Source organism: Podarcis bocagei (genome assembly GCF_964188305.1).
Source record: "Podarcis bocagei genome assembly, chromosome: 10".
Lineage (NCBI taxonomy): Eukaryota > Metazoa > Chordata > Lepidosauria > Squamata > Lacertidae > Podarcis > Podarcis bocagei.
The window spans coordinates 69,903,212-69,924,770 of record NC_138135.1 but is presented as its reverse complement, the minus strand read 5'-3'; the positions used below and the strand labels follow the sequence as shown (position 1 = coordinate 69,924,770).

At 44.4% G+C, this 21,559-nt stretch overlaps 1 long non-coding RNA gene across 1 annotated transcript in view; it reads left to right on the top strand.

Moving 5' to 3' along the window:
- Positions 1–20,307, top strand: part of LOC308596689 — a 38,699-nt gene extending 18,392 nt beyond the window's left edge. Inside the window, exons 2-4 of the long non-coding RNA XR_014012656.1 lie at positions 18,377–18,435; positions 18,515–18,594; positions 19,473–20,307. This is a non-coding gene — a long non-coding RNA (uncharacterized lncRNA). The remainder of the gene's footprint in view (positions 1–18,376; positions 18,436–18,514; positions 18,595–19,472) is intronic.
- Positions 20,308–21,559: the final 1,252 nt, after the last annotated feature.

Below are 21,559 nucleotides of genomic sequence, written 5' to 3'. Positions count from 1 at the left end.
CCCCAAGCCTCGCGCACCCGGCAGGAGGTCCCACCGGGTGCGCGAGGCTTGGGGCGGCAGCGGACTGCTTGCGCGCACCTAGAAGCAGCGCGCCCCAAGCTTCTAGGTGCGCGCAAGCAGTCCGCTGCCGCCCCAAGCCTCACGCACCCGGCAGGAGGTCCCACCGGGTGCGTGAGGCTTGGGGCGGCAGCGGACTGCTTGCCCGCACCTAGAAGCTTGGGGCGTGCTGAGCTCAGCGCGCCCCAAGCTTCTAGGTGCGCGCAAGCAGTCCGCTAGCCTTGGGAGAGCCGCGGGGCTCTCCCAGGGCTAGCGGATCGCTGCGCTACACCAGGAGCTTGGGGCGTGCTGAGCTCAGCGCGCCCCAAGCTTCTAGGTGCGCGCAAGCAGTCCACTGCCGCCCCAAGCCTCGCGCACCCGGCAGGAGGTCCCACCGGGTGCGCGAGGCTTGGGGCGGCAGCGGACTGCTTGCGCGCACCTAGAAGCAGCGCGCCCCAAGCTTCTAGGTGCGCGCAAGCAGTCCGCTGCCGCCCCAAGCCTCACGCACCCGGCAGGAGGTCCCACCGGGTGCGTGAGGCTTGGGGCGGCAGCGGACTGCTTGCCCGCACCTAGAAGCTTGGGGCGTGCTGAGCTCAGCGCGCCCCAAGCTTCTAGGTGCGCGCAAGCAGTCCGCTAGCCTTGGGAGAGCCGCGGGGCTCTCCCAGGGCTAGCGGATCGCTGCGCTTCACCAAGAGCTTGGGGCGTGCTGAGCTCAGCGCGCCCCAAGCTTCTAGGTGCGCGCAAGCAGTCCCCTGCCGCCCCAAGCCTCGCGCACCCGGTGGGACCTCCTGCCGGGTGCGCGAGGCTTGCAGACACTCCCCGCACGCGCTCTTCCGGCTGGGGAGGTGACATGGGGCTGTAGAGGTTCCTGCCATAGCCGCGTGTCACCTCTCCAGTCGGGAGAGGGTCGCGGGGCTATGGCGTCTTCGCTCCATAGGACGCACACACATTTCCCCTTCATTTTTGAAGGGGGAAAAATGCGTCCTATAGAGCGAAAAATACGGTAAGTACTGTACTATAGTGCATTTGTGTCAATGAGGCTGCATTAATCCCTCTAGTAGGCCTTAATGCACCGTATCTGCTGCAACACCATTCTATTAAGTACCACAAATAAAGCCCATTTCCTTGGGAGCTCAGAGCCCAGTAAGGGCAAGACGTGGATGTCTCCCAGATTTTAAGTAGGACATCCCTATACTCTAATAATATTTAGAACCTACCAGCACGATATACCTGTACTGTTCCCCACCCTCCACTCTCTCTTCATTGAAGTTTATCCTATTTGAAGGCTTAATATTATTCTGAGTGAATAACTTTAGATCAATTCCTTACATAGAAATAGAAGAAGAAAATCTATTTTGCTATGCATTAAATACCCTGGAATTACCAGAAGATTAGAAGTAATAAACATTAGAAGTCATGAATAATGACTTCATTAGGTAAGTTCACCCCAGCTTGGGAAATCAATTGCAATGAGAAAAGCACATCAGCCAGGGCTCGTAAGAAAACAAGCAGTGTTGCCTTTTTGAAGCAATGCAAGAGAAATCTCACAATGCCGTGCTCCACGGAATTTTTCTGCATCCAAAATTGTGCCCTGCTCACCTCAACCTCCACCGTCAAACTCCCTATTTTGAAATTCTGGGTATGTGTGCAGCTCCTCTGCGTGGTAAACTACAAATTATTTATTGTTGTTATTTATTAAATTTGTATACCGCCCTTAATCTGCATCTCTCCCCCCCCCCCCAGCTATAGAGTGGCGTAATCCCTGTTTATCAGGGAACTTGGGGCATTGTAGTTTTAAAGCATCAATTCTTCGGCGATCAGCCTTCTTGATGGTCCAGCTCTCACTTCCATACATCACTACTGGGAAAACCATAGTTTTAACTATACGGACCTTTGTTGGCAAGGTGATGTCTCTGCTTTTTAAGATATCTTTTTTTAAGATGCTTTTTAAAATATATCTCTGAAATGGTAGATAACACTATTAAAGATTGCAACCTTGTGAGTTCCTCATTTACATTTAGCTGACCCCCGACTCAGAATTTTGACTGCTGCTGGACACAGGGGCCATGACACCCACCGAAGTACAGTGGTACCTCGGGTTAAGAACTTAATTTGTTCCGGAGGTCTGTTCTTAACCTGAAACTGTTCTTAACCTGAAGCACCACTTTAGCTAATGGGGCCTCCTGCTGCCGCTGCTGCACGATTTCTGTTCTCATTCTGAAGCAAAGTTCTTAACCCGAGGTACTATTTCTGGTTAGCGGAGTCTGCAACCTGAAGCGTCTGTAACCTGAAGTGTCTGTAACCCGAGGTACCACTGTACATTTAATAGCTGGCATTTGTACTTCAGCAAAAAAAAAAAGGTATGGAACACAACCTCCCAAACCCCCAATTGAGAAATGTCTTGGAGCATGACACCACTGAAATTCTGATTCAGCAGATAGTCACAAATCCAATTTCCACACTACACATTTATGAAAGCCTGAGTGAGGGGGTGCTGTGCTCTCTAGCCCCATTTTGGAGAGGCGTAGGAATTATGATTCAGCAGAATCTTATTCAGTGGGACCCCCCATGGCCACTGTATTGGCCAGGAAACCATGGTTTTAATTGCATTTTACCCTCGGCTGCTACTCACACCCCACTCACTCATTCATTCACATTCACATTAACACACACACACACACACACACACACACAACCCACACAAACGAATAGCTGGCTACCATTGTGACGATGATGCGTCCTTTCCTATTAACACCACCAATCCCTATATCTCTCCTTATAATACAGCAAACACAACAGTAATTGTTCACACTTTTATAATCATCCTGTAACTTCAGCAGCTCAGCTGATGGGGAACAGGAGATATTTCATTCAGCTGAATTCAGATTGGCTACTAACCTGATGGCTATGTTCTCCTTCCACTGTTGGACAATAGTTTGCTTCTGAATACCAGGTATTAGAAATGGCGGGAGGGGAGAGTGCTTTGGGGCTCCAATCTGGCTTGCAGGTTTCCTGCAGGTGTCTGGTGGGCCACTGGGAGGACAGCTGGGCTGATTAGGCCACTGGCCTAACTGGGAGGCTCTTCTTATATTCAGAGCAGTCGGTACAAACAAGCTAAGAAGGTTTTAGGGACCGAAACATTTTTCTCCTCTTTTTATCGTTTTCCTTCTGTGCTATACAGTGGTACCCTGGATTACAACCGTTTTGGATTACAACCACGTCAAACCCTGAAGTGTGTGTCCCTTTTTTTGGATTACAACCAATTTTTTTTTTAATTTTTTTTTTGGTGGCCTCATTGGCGAAAGCGCGCCTTGGGTTACAAACTGTTTTGGTTTACAACCGGACCTCCGGAACGGATTATGGTTGTAAGGTATCACTGTACAGTGGTGCCTCGCAAGACGAAAAGAATCCGTTCTGTGATTCTCTTCGTCTAGCGGTTTTTTCGTCTTGCAAAGCAAGCCCATTGACGGATTAGCGGATTAGCGCTATTAGCGGCTTTTAGCGGCTTATCGGCTTATCGGATCAGCTGATAAGCGGCTTAGCGGCTTAGAAAAAGGGGGGAAGGGAAAAAACCCGCAGGAACTCGCAAGATATTTTCATCTTGCGAAGCAAGCCCATAGGAGATTTGTTTTGCGAAGCACCTCCAAAACGGAAAACTCTTTCGTCTAGCGAGTTTTCCGTCTTGCGAGGCATTCGTCTTGCAGGGCACCACTGTATTATGAAATCATATTTGTAGTGTTTGCTTGAAATGGACCCTGTTTTTTTGTTGTAAGCCTCTTTGAGCACAAGTAACTGTCAACCCATGCCACTTGGAGCATTATTATTTGTGTGTGTGGAAAAGCGGCATACAAATAAATCAAATGAATGAATGAATAAATGAATGCCAGTCACCTCCAAACCCTGCTTAGCATCCCATGGGCTGGCAGTCTGGCTGGAGCAGGATGTTAGTTCCATTATTAGGAAATGTTAGGAAAAAAGAAATTTCTGCCAAATGTGTAATTAGTGTTTATTGATATTTAAAAGCCCACATTCCATTCACTCTCTCTAATATGCCATCTAAAATGTCCTCCTATTTGGTCCTTGGCTATTCCCCCCCTTTTGTTACTGCATATCCATTTTTAAACATCTATTTTTATTTCTTTCCCTCCTTTTTGAATTATAGGCATTTAGCCTGATTTCTGAGGAGAGCAAGTTATCCTTAGCCTCCGTACCAGATTGAAGGCGTGGGTGTTTGGCAGAGTTCACTCTCATAGTGAGCAGTGAGAATCAGCTGATTTCCTTTTTCTTCTTCAAATAAAGTGAAAGTTGATTTAGCACCTGCCCACTTAAGCAAATTGTTCTTTTTTGACATGTGAAAAGATGTCACTCCATTTATCCAACATAAAGGTAAAGGACCCTTGGACGGTTAAGTCCAGTCGAATTTGCCTTTGTGTGCAGTGCTCATCTCTGCTTTCAGGTTGAGGGAGCTGGCGTTTGACCGCAGACAGCTTCCTGGGTCATGTGCCCAGCATGACTAAACCACTTCTGGCACAACAGAACACCGTGACAAGTGCCAGAGCACATGGAAACGTCATTTACCTTCCCGTTGCAGTGGTACCTATTTATCTACTCGCACTGGTAAGCATTTGAACTGCTAGGTTGCCAGGAGTAGCCAAAGTGATCCACTCTAGACATGGTTGGATTCCAGTTCTCATCAACCCCAGACAACATGGCCAAGGGCCAGGGATGATGTAACCCAACAATAGTAGGGACGCAGGTGGCGCTGTGGTCTAAACCACTGAGCCCCCTTGGGCTTGGCAATCAGGTCGGCGGTTCAAATCCCTGCGATGGGGTGAGCTCCCATTGCTCTGTCCCAGCTCCTGCCAACCTAGCAGTTCGAAAGCACACCAGTGCAAGTAGATAAATAGGTATCACTGCGGCGGGAAGGTAAGCAGCATTTCCACGCACTCTGGCTTCTGTCATAGTGTTCTGTTGCACCAGAAGCGGTTCAGTCATGCTGGTGAAATGACCCGGAAAGCTGTCTGTGGACAAACGCCGGCCCCCTCGGCCTGAAAGCAAAATGAGTGCTGCAACCCCATCGTCACCTTTGACTGGACTTAACCGTCCAGGGGTCTTTTACATTTTTACATAGCCCAACAATATAAGAAAGGCACCAATTTGGCTACCCCTGCAGTTAAGTTTCCATCCAGTACAAATAAATGTGTCCCCCTCAAGACATAGATAACCCCTTCTTGGAATCGAAGGCCGATGTCAAGCAGCCACGAAGCCTTAGGAAGATCAAATGACTAAAGATACAAACTCAGTCAGCCACCAGATGCCCATTTACCCTCCTGAGGAACAAGGACTCCTGAGGAGTAAAGGGATACAGTCATACCTCGGGTTACAGACGCTTCAGGTTGCGTTTTTTCAGGTTAGGGACTTGCTGAAACCTGGAAGGACCGGAAAGGGGTTACTTCCGGGTTTCGGCGGTCGCACATGCGCAGAAGTGCTAAATCGTGCTTTGTGCGTGTGCACAAGCACTGAATCGCAGCCCGCGCATGCACAGACACGTTCTCAACCTGAGTGTCCACTGTATTCAGAAATAATCTACTGTATATTAGCAGACCAAAACTTCCAGCAGCACAGATGGCCTGCGGTTGTGTTCTGTGTGGGTCTATGAAGATTTACAAGCCTTCCGTTCCAGTCAGAGCAGTGGAACCATGTCTTGTCAACCAATGTCATGATTTCTTAAGCCGTCTACTTGTGGGCCTCCAACTGCTGCTGGACAACGACTCCCATGATCCTTCACTGTACTGGCTAGGACTGCTGGGAGCTGGAGTCCAGAAAATCTGGAGGGCCACAAGTTCCCCATCCCTGGCCTGTGTTTGAACTTTGAACTGCCTTTAGACCTTGCCTCATTGGTCATTTTCCAAGGAGGAATGTAATGATAGCTCCATTGGCTAGAGTGTGGTGCTGATAATGCCAAGGTTGCAGGTTCAAGCCCCACATGGGGCTACTGTATATTGCTGCATTGCAGGGGCTGGTCTAGATGATCCTGGGGAGGGGAACCCTTCCAACTCTACTTCCTGGCAAATAGAAGGGGAAGAAATGGAGGCAGTGAGAGATTTTACTTTCTTGGGCTCCATTTATATACCCCAACCTTCATCCAAAAGATCACAGGCTGGTTCACAGCATAAAAATACAAAATGAGAATACAAAATGATCTTAGTTTTTTTGATGTTGAGCTTCAGAGCGCAAAATATGGTCTGAAGCTCAACATCAAAAAACCTAAGATCATGGCCACTGGTCCCATCACCTCCTGGCAAATAGAAGGGGAAGAAATGGAGGCAGTGAGAGATTTTACTTTCTTGGGCTCCATGATCACTGCAGATGGTGACAGCAGTCACGAAATTAAAAGACACCTGCTTCTTGGGAGAAAAGCAATGACAAACCTAGAAAGCATCTTAAAAAGCAGAGACATCACCTTGCCAACAAAGGTCTATATAGTAAAAGCTATGGTTTTCCCAGTAGTGATGTATGGAAGTGAGAGCTGGACCATAAAGAAGGCTGATCGCCGAAGAATGGGTGCTTTTGAATTCTGGTGCTGGAGGAGACTCTTGAGAGTCCCATGGACTGCAAGAAGATCAAACTTATCCATTCTTAAGGAAATCAGCCCTGAGTGCTCACTGGAAGGACAGATAGTGAAGCTGAGACTACAGTACTTTGGCCACCTCATGAGAAGAGAAGACTCCCTGGAAAAGACCCTGATGTTGGGAAAGATGGAGGGCACAAGGAGAAGGGGACGGCAGAGGACGAGATGGTTGGACAGTGTTCTCGAAGCTACCAGCATGAGTTTCACCAAACTGAGGGAGGCAGTGGAAGACAGGAATGCCTGGCGTGCTCTGGGCCATGGGGTCACGAAGAGTCGGACACGACTAAACAACAACAACAACAACAAATCTCCCTACAAACAAATTGGGATGTATGCTATCTATCTAGAAACAGGAAGTATCTAGTCAATGTGATATGTAGGCTGGAATTTAAGAACAAGCCTTGAAGGTGATCTTGAGAACTATTACTGATTTAATAAAAGGCAAAGGTCCGTAACCAAAAACGCCCAATATTTTCCTTCTCCTTATAAACCAACATGGCTGCCTTTGTTCCTAACCTTCTAGCTGTCAGCAAGCTGTAAATGTTAAATAAAGCAGTACAGATAACACTTCCCTCTCCATTTCTGTTTCGCTGTCCTTTTGTAAGTGTCTTCATAGACCATGTCTGAAAACTGTTGGCTTGTTTACCGGGAAGATTTGCAGGCATGTAGTGTCGGCTGTTGGGTCCCAGATCTTCCCGACAAGATTTGTGGCTTTCATTATAACTTTCTGCAAACTGGATTGGTTTGGCAGCTCTTGCAGGCACTGAAGCAAGGTTTCCCCATTGGGACTTGGAGGAACATTTTAAAGTTTGAAGCAGCCATCCTGACATCTACCCCTCAAACCCTGCCAGCAGCAGCGTTTGAAAAATGATCTGTAGGGGAGTTGACTGACACATGACTCTTTTTTTGCCATTATCTTTGCTTCTTACCTGCTTAACTGTCAGCGTATGATTCATGAACTCATCCACTACCTTGCAGATCTGTCTTTCGACAAAGACAATAGGTTGTTTTTAAAAGCAGGAATAACGAACGGTTTTAACATCTGTCAGAGCATGGTTTCTTCTCCGGTAGATGCCGCAATGCAGTCGGGGGCAAAAGTGGACAGGAACGGAGAGATATGGAAGACTAGGGAAACAATTATGAAGCTTCCAAAAACAAAATGTTTGATTGCTGAGCTTAGAGTCGCAGCACAGCGGTATGGGATTGCAGGGGAAAGATGTTAATCAAAGATTAATTGGAATGGGGATACACTTATACCATAGCTCAGTGGTAAAGCATCTGTTTTGCACACAGAAGGTTCCAGTTTCAGCCCCCAACATCTCCAGGGAGGGCTGCAAAAGGCCCCTCTGTCCCCAAACCCCTAAAACTCAGACCTTGGTGATTTGGCTGCCATATAATGTCCAGGGTCTAGCACCAACATTGCAAGGTAGTACACTGCCCTTACTCCTCAAATCCAAGCAGCCTAGGCCAGGATGTTAGGATTCCTGCTCCACGATTGCAGTCATGGGATTGTTGTCTATCACATGATGGTGTATGTTTTGACTTCACAGAGTGGGAAGTGATGGAGACAGGATGTTTGTGTGTTACTGTGTTTCCTGAAGTGGGACTATTGTCCTTTTTCTCTTTGCTGTCTGATGCTAGAGAGAGAGGGAGCCATGTTGCAGTGCTCCGTGTGTGTTTATATGTAAATAAAGTAGATTAGCCAATATGTTGAGTCGCTGAGGTCTGTCACACGCATTATGCACAAAGTCTGTGGACCCCTAAGTGTGCCGGTGTCGGTTGGCATCGGTCGCTGTGATGTTCGGGCTGAAGAAAGCTTATGAAGCTCCTGAATGATTGACCCGGAGGGAGGGAACATGCCAGTCGGGCGTGTGTCTCTGCCAGGGTCCTACTCGAGTGTAGGCTGAACTCCTGACACAGTAGACTTCCAGGCCTTACCAGATACCCCTAAGATTCCAGAAAAGAGCTAGCGTCTCCCTGAAACTCAGGTAAATAACTTACGCAGTAACAAATCATAAAGAAGTTAGAAGAAGTGGGCCCCGTACCAAGGCTTGACCCAAAATGGAAGCCGGTTTTAAATGAGATAGATTTATTTTTAAAGAAAGGAGTAAAATCGAATAAAGATAGCCGCATGTAAGGCGACGGAAAGGCCCACAAAAACTACAGATCTAAAATACAGTTGTCAATGACGGTTGGGCGTAAGAATCAATCTGTGACACAAAAAAATATAATCTCCCAGGGGTTGCATAGAAATAGGTTAGAGACAAAGGCGAAAGCTAGCTTTATTGTAAATAGCACTTTCTGGCACTTTCTGGCACAATTAGTAGGCTTCCTCCCTGGCCTTGAAGCCCGGAGAACACAGGTGCTTCAACTCAATGAGATCATCCCAATTACTGGGCAGTAGCTTCTTTCCAAAAGAAGAGACCCAAGCTAGGGAACAATTTTCTTGGCAGTTTCCAGATGCATAATGAACAAACAAAACAACTTTCCAAAATACATGGAAGATTCTGACCGGCAGGAACACTTCAAGGTCACTACAGGTGGTCACACAATCTTAGTGGCAAGGCTACTTGGTGTGTTATAATCTTATTATTATTATTATTATTATTATTATTATTATTATTATTATTATTTATACCCAGCCCATCTGGCTGGGTTTCCCCAACCATTCTGGGGGGCTTACAGAATATATAAAACATAATAAAGCATCAAACATTAATAACTTCCCGTTATAGGTGTCTTCTAAAAGCTATGTAGTTCTTAATGTCCTTGACATCTGAAGGGAGGGCATTCTCCTATGTTGACAAACTTGGAAGCATTAGCACATCCGTTCTAGCATTTTTCAGATGCTTTCCCCCTTTTTAATACATGCGGGTGGCGCTGTGGTCTAAACCACAGAGCCTAGGTCTTGCCGATCAGAAGATCAGTGGTTCGAATCCCTACAACGGGGTGAGCTCCCGTTGCTCGGTCCCTGCTCCTGCCCACCTAGCAGTTCGAAAGCACTTCAAAGTGCAAGTAGATAAATAGGTATCGCTCCGGTGGGAAGGTAAACGGCGTTTCCGTGCGCTGCTCTGGTTCACCAGAAGCGGCTTAGTCATGCTGGCCACATTACCCGGAAGCTGTACGCCGGCTCCCTCAGCCAGTAAAGCAAGATGAGCGCCGCAACCCCAGAGTCGGCCACGACTGGACCTAACAGTCAGGGGTCCCTTTACCTTTACTTAAAGTTCTAGCATTTTTCAGGTGCTTTCCCCCCCCCCTTTGACTGTTAGTACATGCTTTATTTTATTTTATTTTTTAAAAAAAACTTAATACAAAGTTAACGTACAGTGGACACTCAGGTTGCGAACCTGATCCGTGTGGGATGCATGTTTGCAACCCGCAGCGGTGCATCTGCGTACACGCGCGTTGTGATTTGGCGCTTCTGCGCATGCGCGACAGCCTAAACTTGAAAGTAACCCATTCTGGTACTTCCGGGTTTCGGCAGGTCCGTAACCCGAAAAAACGCAACCTGAAGTGTATGTAACCCGAGATATGACTGTATACTAAAATTACGCATAAATACCAGAAGAAGAGCAGAAGAAGAGCATTGTTGGCTGCCCACTCTCCACCTTAGAGCAGATTTATGCCACAAGGTGCCATAGGAAGGCACTGGACATAGTAAAAGATCCATCGCATCCTGGTCACTGTCTCTTCGAGCTCTTGCCGTCGGGACGGAGATACAGGACGATGAAGACAAGAACGAGCCGTCTTAAGAGCAGCTTCTTCTCCAGAGCGATCTCGGCCCTGAATGGGAAGCCCGGACTTTGAAAGTCATCAAATCTCCCTTGCTGTATTATATTGTATTGTTTAATTAGTGTTTTTATAGAGCAGTCAAGTAATTTCGTTGTCCCCGAAGGGGGCAATGACAATAAAGATATTATTATTATTATTATTATTATTATTATTATTATTATTATTATTATTAAAGTACATTCACAGTTCTACAGTATTATCCTATTTTCTCTTTGGTCTGGAAAAGTAGTTTTATCCAGCGAAGCCAAGAACTGGCATCCCAAATGGTACTTCTTCTGCAGAATGTGAAGACGCTCCTCTGTTGTATTCTTTCTTATTTATATGTGCACTAAAGTCATACCAGTCCGCCGTAAAGATGTCAGAGTGTTTTTGCTCTTCTAATAAGCAAAGCACCTGAGTAAGTTTTTCTCTTAAGGCAATGTGCCACATTTTGCTTTATCACTTTTCCAGCGTTGCTCCTTTCATATTCTTCCAATACAGCTTTTATTTAAAATGCAACTCTGGGTTATTTGTGGGGCATAGAAATTCGTTAATTCCCCCCCCCCCCGTAAATATAGTCCGGCCCCCCACAAGGTCTGAGGGACAGTGGACTGGCCCCCTGCTGAAAAAGTTGGCTGATCCCTAGCGGAACCATTTAGGTGGATACCTCCCTTTTACTTTGTGTTTTATCTGTTGTTTTCCAGTTTTTGATACTCTTGTTTTTTTTATTTTTTTATTTATTGTTCTTAGTCTTGAGACCTTGAGGCTGTAGTGAAAAAGCGAAAAGCAAAAGAGAGCAAGCGAGCGAGCAAGAGTAGCAATCTTTAAATATTAAATAAATTCATATCTGTGCCCAAAGTTAATGGAAGTAATCCTTTCGGTTAACAGATCTGCTTCTGCTTCAACAGAGGACAAAAGAAATATCACAAGTGCAATGAATGGCAGTGTCATATGGCACATTCTCCCTCTTGCCTTGTCCCTCAAAGCTGGAGAAGAAAGCATTCCTCATTCCTGCTCCAGGCTACAGAGATGACTATTTGTTTTGGAACATGAAAAAGAGTTCCTTTCACTATTCTCCTTTAAGTCATACCCTGGATGCAGTAGGGAACTCATCTGGATTTATTTAATCTTCACAGACAGTAATGGGGGGAAAGAGGTTTCCTTTACTCTCAATGTTTCTACAGAAGCTTCCTTAGGTGTTCTCCATAATTCAGAGATATTAATTGCCCAGCCAGCTGGATGAGTAACTGATCCTGGGGCAGCCTGACTCGTCACACCGCCACCAGCTTTCTCCTGCAAAGGTCTTTTCAATTATCGCTTCAATTAATAGTTTTTCCAAGAATGCAATAGTGAATCACCGCCGGAAAGAAGGCAAACTTTTCTCAGCCTGAATATTTTGTGAAAATTTGCTGAAGGTTATTACGGATAAATTCTAGTCTCCAGGATTTACCTGTGATAGAGGCACCTCAAAGGGGATGGAATGGCCTGTTTTCTGTGACAAAAGAGGCAGGTGAGTCATGCCCCTCCGTTATCTTACATTACACCTGCCCCATTGTAGCAGGAAACACGTATAGGATTGCCCCAGACAAGACCCAGATGTTTGAAATATATTGAAAAGAAACTCATCTGATTTTCCAATTATCACTTTTTTTTAATGTGTGTGAAAATAACTTTTTAAGGGTTTTTCCGTTTGTAATCTAATCGAGCACATCTTATTAGATCCTTCCGTGCATAATCTTTTCCCCAGTGCAGCTGCATGATGAACAAGTCTGGTCTTGGGAGTAATGATTTTTAATAACATCTTGTTCCAGAAGAAGCCAACTGTAGCAGTCACCATCATGTGATGCTCACAGATGTAGCCTGCCCTACTGATTAGCTTTCTTTTCTAATATCATCTTCCACAAACTGTGCAGCACACAAGGCTTAAAAGGGTAAAAAAGTCAACCGAAATGAAAGAGCTGGTCTTCTACCACATAAAAGCCACTCCTTAAACCAACGTGGAGTAGATTTTAAATACATTGCATGTCAGTAGATTATTTGATACATCCTTACAAAAGAGTATATTGTGCTCTAGCAAAGCAAAATGTGCTGTACAGGGCTTGGTGCAATTATTTTTCTGTAGCAATGCAAACCCACTACTGGATTTTTGGTTAATTTGGACAGAATTTTCTACTGGAGCTGTTCCACAAAAGCATTTAGTGCACACATTGCTGAAGAACCTGGGGCTCTTCAGCTAGCATTCTGGAATAATGTATACTCAAAACCCCGCTTTTTCTTGTAACACCCAAAATCTGACTTTGCGAAACATCTGGCATGGATCCTCGATTTTTTTATTATTATTATTATGGCAGCAAGAAGACATTTATTTATTTCATTGCAGTGGTGGCCAGACAAGCTGTTTATATCACCCGTAGCAATTTAATGTAATGCAAAAGGCTATGCTTGAAAGTTGGGAGTTGCCATTCATAGTGGGAAACTTCCCTTTTCTTTCTTGTTTTATTATTATTTATTAAAGATTTTCTTGTTTTACAGAAGTAAGTGTAATGTCTCTCGTATTTTTTCCAAGTAACATTTTTACAAATCCATTTCATTTGTTGAGACATTAGGGGGAAAAGGAAAAAAAAGGGGGATGGAGGGAGGGAAGATGGGTGGGGGTGGGGTCGGGGGCGATGTTCCTATTATGCTTAATGTATGTAGGGTTTGGTGTCAGCGTTGCTTGTGCTGTTCACTTGTGTTCCTTTGGTGGTGAGAGAGGTTGGGGTTGGCCTAGGGTGTGGCTGTTCATTTGTGGTTGGCTGTGGTGGTCTTTGTTTTCGTGCGTGAGTGGGGTGGGTGTTTTGGATCAGCCATATTGATTTGTATGCTGTTGGTGGATTATTGTCGTTGTCTTGTTGGGCTGTGTATGTGATAAAGGGGAGCCATACCGGGGTAAAGGCGCCTTCTTCTGTTTGTCCCCGTGTCAGTTTCAGTTTATTGGTTAATTTTTCTAGTAGGGCTGTTTCCCATACTATTTGGTACCATTGGTCCATGCTTACTCCTGACAGTCTCTCCAGTGTCTGGTTATGGCGTTTCTGGCTGCTGAAAGTAGGTGGGTTATGAATTCTTTGTGGTGTAAATGGGCATTGTTGCCTTGGAGGATGTTTAGTAGGGCCAATTCTGGGGTGATGTCTAATAATTGCTTAGTTATTTTACATATTTCTCGTGTGGCTGTTGTCCAGAATAGTTGGATTTTGGGGCACTCCCACCACATGTGGAGGTATGTGCCTGTGGAGGTACACCCTCTCCAGCATTTTGGTGAGGTTCCTGGGCGTATTAGCGCTAGTTTTCTTGGTGTTAGGTACCACCTGTAGGTGAGTTTCAGAGTGAGTTCTTTTCTTCTCGTTGATATGGATTTAAAGGGGGGTTTAGACCACGATCCTCGATATTTTATAGTGTGGCACGTGCACAAACACCATCCCACGTTTCATAGGAAGGGGTTGGGTGTGTGGTTTGGGAGACACCTCTGTCTGTGCAAGGTATCTGCTTGCAAGCTCAGTTCAGAGGAGAGAGATGGCTGAGAAAGACAGTTGTCCAACTGCAGGCACGATAACCAGGTTTGCCATAGCTCAGGAAGACATGTAGTTCCTCTTCTAATCTCCTATGCTCCTATATAATCAGTAGACGATATACTAGGCATTAAATAGGGGGGGGAGAGGACTGTCACTGTGCCCATACCCATAACTCCCAACATTTACAGAGTGGGGAAACATGAGGGTACATTAAGAGTGTGAAGACTGGAACATTGGAAATGGAACATTTCTCAATTCAGGCACAATCCACTATTAATGTGGAAAGGAAGCACAGTGACATACTAGTAAAGGGTAATGTCTGCCCTGAGAAGGCTTATGTGTAAATGATAAGGAACTATTCAGTATGTGTCCACTCCAGTCTGGAGGAGCTGAGAGATTCAATTTGCTCTATCCCGTGTTCTCTTTCATCTGCAAACCCAGCTCAAATGATTTCATTTACCCATATGCCACTCACGGGACATCTATTTGACAGAAAGAATGTGAGACTTGCTGCTTGCTGCTAAAATGATCCGTTGGTTGATTTTACTTAATGAGATTTTAATTTGAAGATCACAGTATGCTTCATTTCACAGAAGGCGCTGAAAGTTATTTATTTATGCAGGACAGACATGCATACTTACACACCGCCCGCAACCCAAAGGTTTCCAGAGTGACGCACACCAGCATACAAAAGATCAAACATAGCTATTCACAGTAAATAAAAGCATTACAAACAAACAAACACTTTTGCCAACGTATTGAAACTATAAAAGCAATTTATAATTTATAATGCAAAACAGCACCTCAGCAGAAAGAGACATCAGTTCTTTAAATGCCACCCCCCCAAAAAAAATAAATCAGAAAGAAAAATGTCTCAATGTCAAAAAGCTGTTAAGGTAAGGGAGAAGCATAGCTCTAATGGTAAAGAGATCCAGGGTGCCACAACAGAAAAGACCCTGCTTCACATTATTGCACAGTGAACTGCAGTTGTCAGTTGAACGACAAGCATGGCTTCCACCCCCAGATCTTAAGGCACAGGTTGGTAGCTATGGGGAGAGGTGCTCTTTCACATGTTTGGGTCACAAATAATTTAGGATATATACTGTGTGCTTTTGAATTATGGTGCTGGAGGAGACTCTTGAGAGTCCCATGGACTGCAAGAAGATCAAAGCTACATTCTGAAGGAAATCAGCCCTGAGTGCTCACTGGAAGGACAGATCGTGAAGCTGAGGCTCCAATACTTTGGCCACCTCATGAGAAGAGAAGACTCCCTGGAAAAGACCCTGATGTTGGGAAAGACTGAGGGCACAAGGAGAAGAGGACAGCAGAGGATGAGATGGTTGGACAGTGTTCTCGAAGCTACCAGCATGAGTTTGACCAAACTGCGGGGGGCAGTGGAAGACAGGAGTGCCTGGTGTGCTCTGGTCCATGGGGTCACGAAGAGTCGGGCACGACTAAACGACTAAACAACAACAACAATATGACTAAGTCAGCACCTTAAACTGGGCTTGGTAGCCAACAGGCATCTAGAGCAGCTCTTGTAAGACTTGTGAAATATGACCCCATTTTGTAGTGCCAGTCAACACCTTGGCAGCTGCACTTTGTACCAGCTGCAGCTTTCAGACCTGCCTTCAAGGGCAGGCCCATGCTGAATGCACTGCAACGGACTTAAACATGAGATTGCCAGAGTGTTTGCAACCATAGCCAGGCTGTCCTTTCCGGGTCATGTGGCCAGCATGACTAAACCGCTTCTGGTGCAACGGGACACCGTGATGGAAACCAGACCACACAGAAATGTCATTTACCTTCCCACTGCAGCGGTACCTATCTATCTACTTGCACTTGCGTGCTTTCAAACTGCTAGGTTGGCAGGAGTGCAACAGGAGCTCACCCCATCACGGGGATTCAAACCGCCAACCTTTCAATTGGCAAGCCCAAGGGGCTTAGTGGTTTAGACCACAGCGCCACCCGCGTCCCATGACACCCTAAGCCGTGAGCCTTCTCCTTTAGGGGCAGCCCAACACCTCCAGAACAGGCTGTCAACCCAACTCTTGGACTTGAGAACTGCCTACCATCAACAAGGCCTCCATTTTGAGTGGATTCATCTTCAGTTTCCAGACTCTCATTCAGCCACTTTCTGGCTCCAGATACTGTTCTAGCAGCCTGAACAGCGTCTCATGGGACTTTCTTTGGAACATTCATAATAGGATTATGCTGTTAAGTGATTATTAAATGACAGGCTTTTGAATTAGGTGCTTCTTTTTGTATTCAATTATCTTGTTGCGTTTGCGCTTCTCGTACAGACCGCCTTGCTGCACATTTCATGGGTTCTCGGCGTTATTGAAACGATAACTTTACAAATAACTGTTTTTCAGACTGTGGAGGTCACTGAGGAATACCATGTTCTTTTCGGCTAAGCCTATTTGCAGTGCAGGCGGGAGTTTTCTGTTTGACACATAAGAACATAAAAGGTCATTCTGACATATGCTCGTTCTCTGGTATTTCCAAGCAGAAGTGGTATTTCTCTGGAGACTCTCGTGAGACAGGCAGCCCAGTTCCATCTCCTGCTGTTGCGATTCTGGAGCAAGCAGAAGATTGTGCCTCAGAGTGAAAATGGCAACTTAAGCAAGTAGAGCAGAAGCTATCTAGCTCCCTCTCAGCACTCCTTCAATGGGATCTTACACAGCTGAATGCTTGATTTTACTATTCTGCTAGGAGCCGCCCAGAGTGGCTGGGGAAACCCAGTCAGAGGGGGTGGGGTATAAATAATAAAATCATAATTATTATAGTTGTAAAATCGAAAGAAGCAAGAGGGGCTACCGATTGGTTTGGTTTCACACTGCAGGGCAGACAAAAATGTGTTTACCTCACAGCAATGCTATGGAATGGATAATTCTTATAACGTTGATGTCTGCAAACAAGCTCAAGGAGGGAAAGTGGTTGAATAGTGGGAAAGGCTATGGAAAACAGGTTTGAAATTTACCATCACATCACATTACATGTCGATGGCTACAGCCTGCACCAAAAAAATCACGCACCCACTGTTGCCTGGGGCTGCAATGGTGCAAAAACATGGTTACAAAGCACGGATCCACATGGATCCTCAGGATTTTTGCATTGGGTCACCCCAAATTCACCATCAGATCACATAGCATGTCCATGACTACAGCCTGCACCAAAAAAATCACGCACCCACTGTTGCCTGGGGCTGCAATGGTGCAAAAACATGGTTACAAAGCATGGATTCACATGGATCCTCAGGATCTTTGCATTGGGTCACCCCAAATTAACCATCAGATCACATGTCTGTGGCCACAGCATGAAGCACAAAAATGATACATCCACTGTTTCATTCAGAATTTTTTTTGTTTTGTTTTCCTCCTCTAAAAACTATGTGCGTGTTATGGTCAGGTGCGTGTTATAGAGCGAAAAATATGGTAATTAAAAATTTCTGGGGAATGCTATATAATGAAATGAAACAAATATTTAAAATAACATTTGTTTAAAAAACCAGCTTTCTTATTAGGGATTATAGGTACTGAGATTCCAAAGGACCAGAAAAGACTGTTCATGTATGTGACAACAGCCGCACAGATACTTTTAGACCAGAGATGGAAGTAAGAGACAACCCCGACCAGAGAAGAATGGCAAACCAAGTTGATGGACTATGCCGAAATGGCAAAATTAACTGGGAAGCTCAGAAATCAAGAAGCCAAGAACTTTAAAAAAAGAATGGGGAAAGTTTATAATTTATATACGAGATCATTGTAAGCAAGTTAAAACATTGGCAGGATTTTAACCACACTTGTAATGTAACGGAATGTATGGATAATTTAGAAAGACAAAAAATTGGAGAAGTATTGATATGTAGTTGAAAATATTATCAATAAGAGCCATGGAAGGGATGGATGGAAGCCAGGAGATTCAGAGTAATCTCGATATTTGGATTCTGAATTGGTTTTTGGTGTATGTTTATATTTTTGAAAATCAAATAACAATTTATTTATTTTTTTAAAAAAGTGGTTGAATGGTAGCATACGGCTTCCATGAACATTTACTGTGTCAATAATAAAGGCAATTTCCTATAAAGATATTCTCTCTTCGCTCTTGCATCCATATTATCATTGGTTTAACCACTGATGCCATGTCCCATAGTTGGTTTAACCAGCCCATTATTGATGGGGTATATTTTAAAGAGGTATTCTTGCACCCATCTTACATAGGTGGCACTGAGCCTTAAAGTGTGTCACCAAAACCAAGGGAGGTGGAGAAATGTCTTGTTACGGCCTTAACTACTGAACCTAGCAAGGCCTTCTTTACTCATCCTGCTTGTTCCTGTGACTTGCTGTATCCCATAAAAATCTCCTTCATTGCATGCTTTAATTCCCAGGGACAGATCACCTGAGAAAAGGACACTGTTAGTCCAACCCTGTGCATTCTTACTCCCAGGTAAGTGGATATTGTTAAGTTGTGGGTGAACGTATCAGACGACACAGCAATTCTTCAAACAGCTCTTGTTTATTCACAGGCCAGAACAGAACTGAGCTGAAGGAGTCAGCCAACCTGCTTATATAGAGCTCAACTACAAGGCAACAGTAACCATTTTCTGTAACTATCACTGAATGTCACTTTCCATTCCTTATTTGCATATGTGGACCTGAGTGAAAACTATCTACAGTATCCCCCTGCTGGCCTAGGGTGAGAACTTCAGTACATAACAGAAATAGGATTGCAGCCTCTAGGCCAGGGGTCTGCAACCTTTAAGACAAAAAGAGCCACTTGGACCCGTTTCCAAAGAAAAAAAAACTGGGAGCCGCAAAACTCGTCATTATAAAAATAACTTTTTTGTCACTTTTTAATTATTTCTTTAACGTTCTTTAAACGTTAAATTAACAAGTTACCTTTTTGTGTGTGTGTGTTCTTCACTCCCTTTCAATGCAGTGACCAGCGTACATGCCCCTTACAATGTAGCGGGCGGGCGGGAAGGTGACGTCGGGACGGTGCATGAGTAACGCACGCACCTCCCCTATGCGACGTCACAGCCAGTACAGCGCCCGCCAAAGTGGGGAGTGTCGGGCGCACAATGCGCCTCCTCCCCTCACTAGTATCCGCCCCGGAGCCGCGGCAAAGGTGTAAAAGAGCCACATGCGGCTCCGGAGCCGCGGGTTGCAGACCCCTGCTCTAGGCAGACAAAACTTGTCATGCATTCATTCATTTGATGGCACTGCTCTTTTGCCTTCAACAGTATCCCACACAAATATAAACTAGGACAAACTTTTTCCACTTCTTTCATCTGTGTCAGGTAAAGCTTTACCAGTTTGCTTCAGGCTGCTGCAAAAAGTACAGTGGAAGGGCCAGTAAAAATGGGATGTCCACATAAATTAGAGTGCCATTCTACTATGTTATTTGTCATGATAGAAACTTTTTTAAAAAAATAATAATCTTCAGTCGTAACTTTTTATTTCCCTTTCCATTCTTTCCATCAGATACAGTTTGCTAAGAAAAAAACCGCGACCCAATCAAAATGTGCTCAAAACCTAAAATCCAACAAAATAATTCTTTCTAGAAATACAGGGCTAGGTTTGTATCACACCACAGGGAAGAATGGCCTTTCCCCCCTTCTCCTTGAAAGCTGGTTGAAAAGCAATGTGCTAAAAGGTTTCTTTGAAAAGTCAGTGTTCCATCAAATTCTATTATGCAGATTTGTGTTATCCTTTATTGTACATCATCACAATAATCCATGGCTCTGAAATGCAATCCCCTCTGTTTTCCACATGTACAGACGAAAAGCTCTCTGTGGGTATCCATGACATGTTTTTCATATTTATTACTTTATTATTTTAGAGATGTTAAGTATAATAACAGCAATAAATTGTTTGCTAATCCTGTGGTGCCGGTTGAATAAAATAAACATTACTATTTTTACCTTCGTAGGAATGACATGCTTTAATCCTTTTGAAAGACTGTGCTTAAAAAAAAAAAAGGAACTAGAATTTTTGGAATAGAGGCAGAGGGCCTTCCGGAGATTAAAATAATGGTCTCTCAGCGCTAGATAACAAAAACCACTATCTAGGAAATTAAAAATGAGCAATGATATACCCTGTGATCTTCGGCAATAGTAACTCATAAACAAAGGATTAAAGAACTAACAGAAACACTGAGAATCTAAATTGTTTCATGGGATCTACTTTAGATTAATTTCTTACGGCCTTTCTAAGTCAATGATCCTGCTATAACGATCGCTGATGGACTATTTCTTCACAAGTGGGGGGGGAAACCCTTGTAAGTATCTACTTTTTTATTGGTTGAAATGCTAAAAGAGTAATACATGTAGACAAAAACTACATGGACACATTGCTTCTGGAGACATTTGCTCTCCATAAAAACATCCAATCCAGAGAAGAGCTTTGCAGATAAAGAGCTGTCACAGATTATGTTGTTTTCTTCCCCACTGTAAGGAGTCAATTAGCACCATTTATTCGCTTATCTATTTTCTGCCATTTATATCTGATCTTTCTTCCATCATCGAACCCAAGGCAACATACAGTATGTGTGGTTCCCAGGAAAGACATCTATACATCTGTGCACTAACCAGAACCGCCTAGCTTCAGCAAGACAGTGGCCTCATGTACCTTGAGACCATATTCTGGGCCAACACATCCAACACAACCAAGACCCCCATTACAGTTGTATCCATTGATCCGGTGGAGGATGAATGGAGAAGAAAATTAAGTAAGGAATTGTTATGTACTGAGTTGAATAGCATCCAAAGTGCAGCAGTCTGACTGGTCCTAGAACAATAGGATTCAGAATGCAGCAGTCTGATTGGTCCTAGAACAATGCAGCAGTATGATTAGTCTGCAGGAGCCACCCAATCCAGCTCCAAATGGACCTGATTGGCCTACAGGAGAATTCCGGAATTAGCCAATCACGTGCAGCCCATTGTGTAAATAATGTATATAAAGCAGATACTTTGGGGGAACTTTAATTCCTCCTCACCAATATTCCCTATGAGCTGAATAAAGAGCATGAAATCCACTCTCAACTCTGAGTATATTTCAGGAATGCCTGCATTTATCTTTCTTTTGTGATCTACTTCAGTGACTGCAGCATGCTTGCTTGGCTAAGGCAACCTTGACTAAAGAGCCTTTACTGCCATTGGAATTGCTTCCGCAATGAGCTTTGTTCGTTGTTGTTTTTTAATTGGCTTTTGAAAGTATGTCTGCCTATTAGTCCTCCTCCTAATTAGCAACTAATTGGGGCACTAATTGTGAAGTATAAAATCATTACTGTTAGTTTAGCAGAAACTTGAAAGCTTGCGTATTTTAAAAGGAATCATTTTTACCTGTTTAGAAACTTGTGGGTGCAGTTGCCAGAAAGTCGTCTTCTCTGAGATAAGCCGTTGCTGTTATCGCATTACAGTGGCGCTCACTTGCCCAGTTAAAGTTCCTCCCAAACTCTTCTCCCCATGTAAAATTGGACACAATAACTGATTAAGAGACAGGTAAACAAATCTCCTAGTCAGTGAGCATCATCTTCCAAGCCATCATCTTGATTTTAGAGACCGCTATCA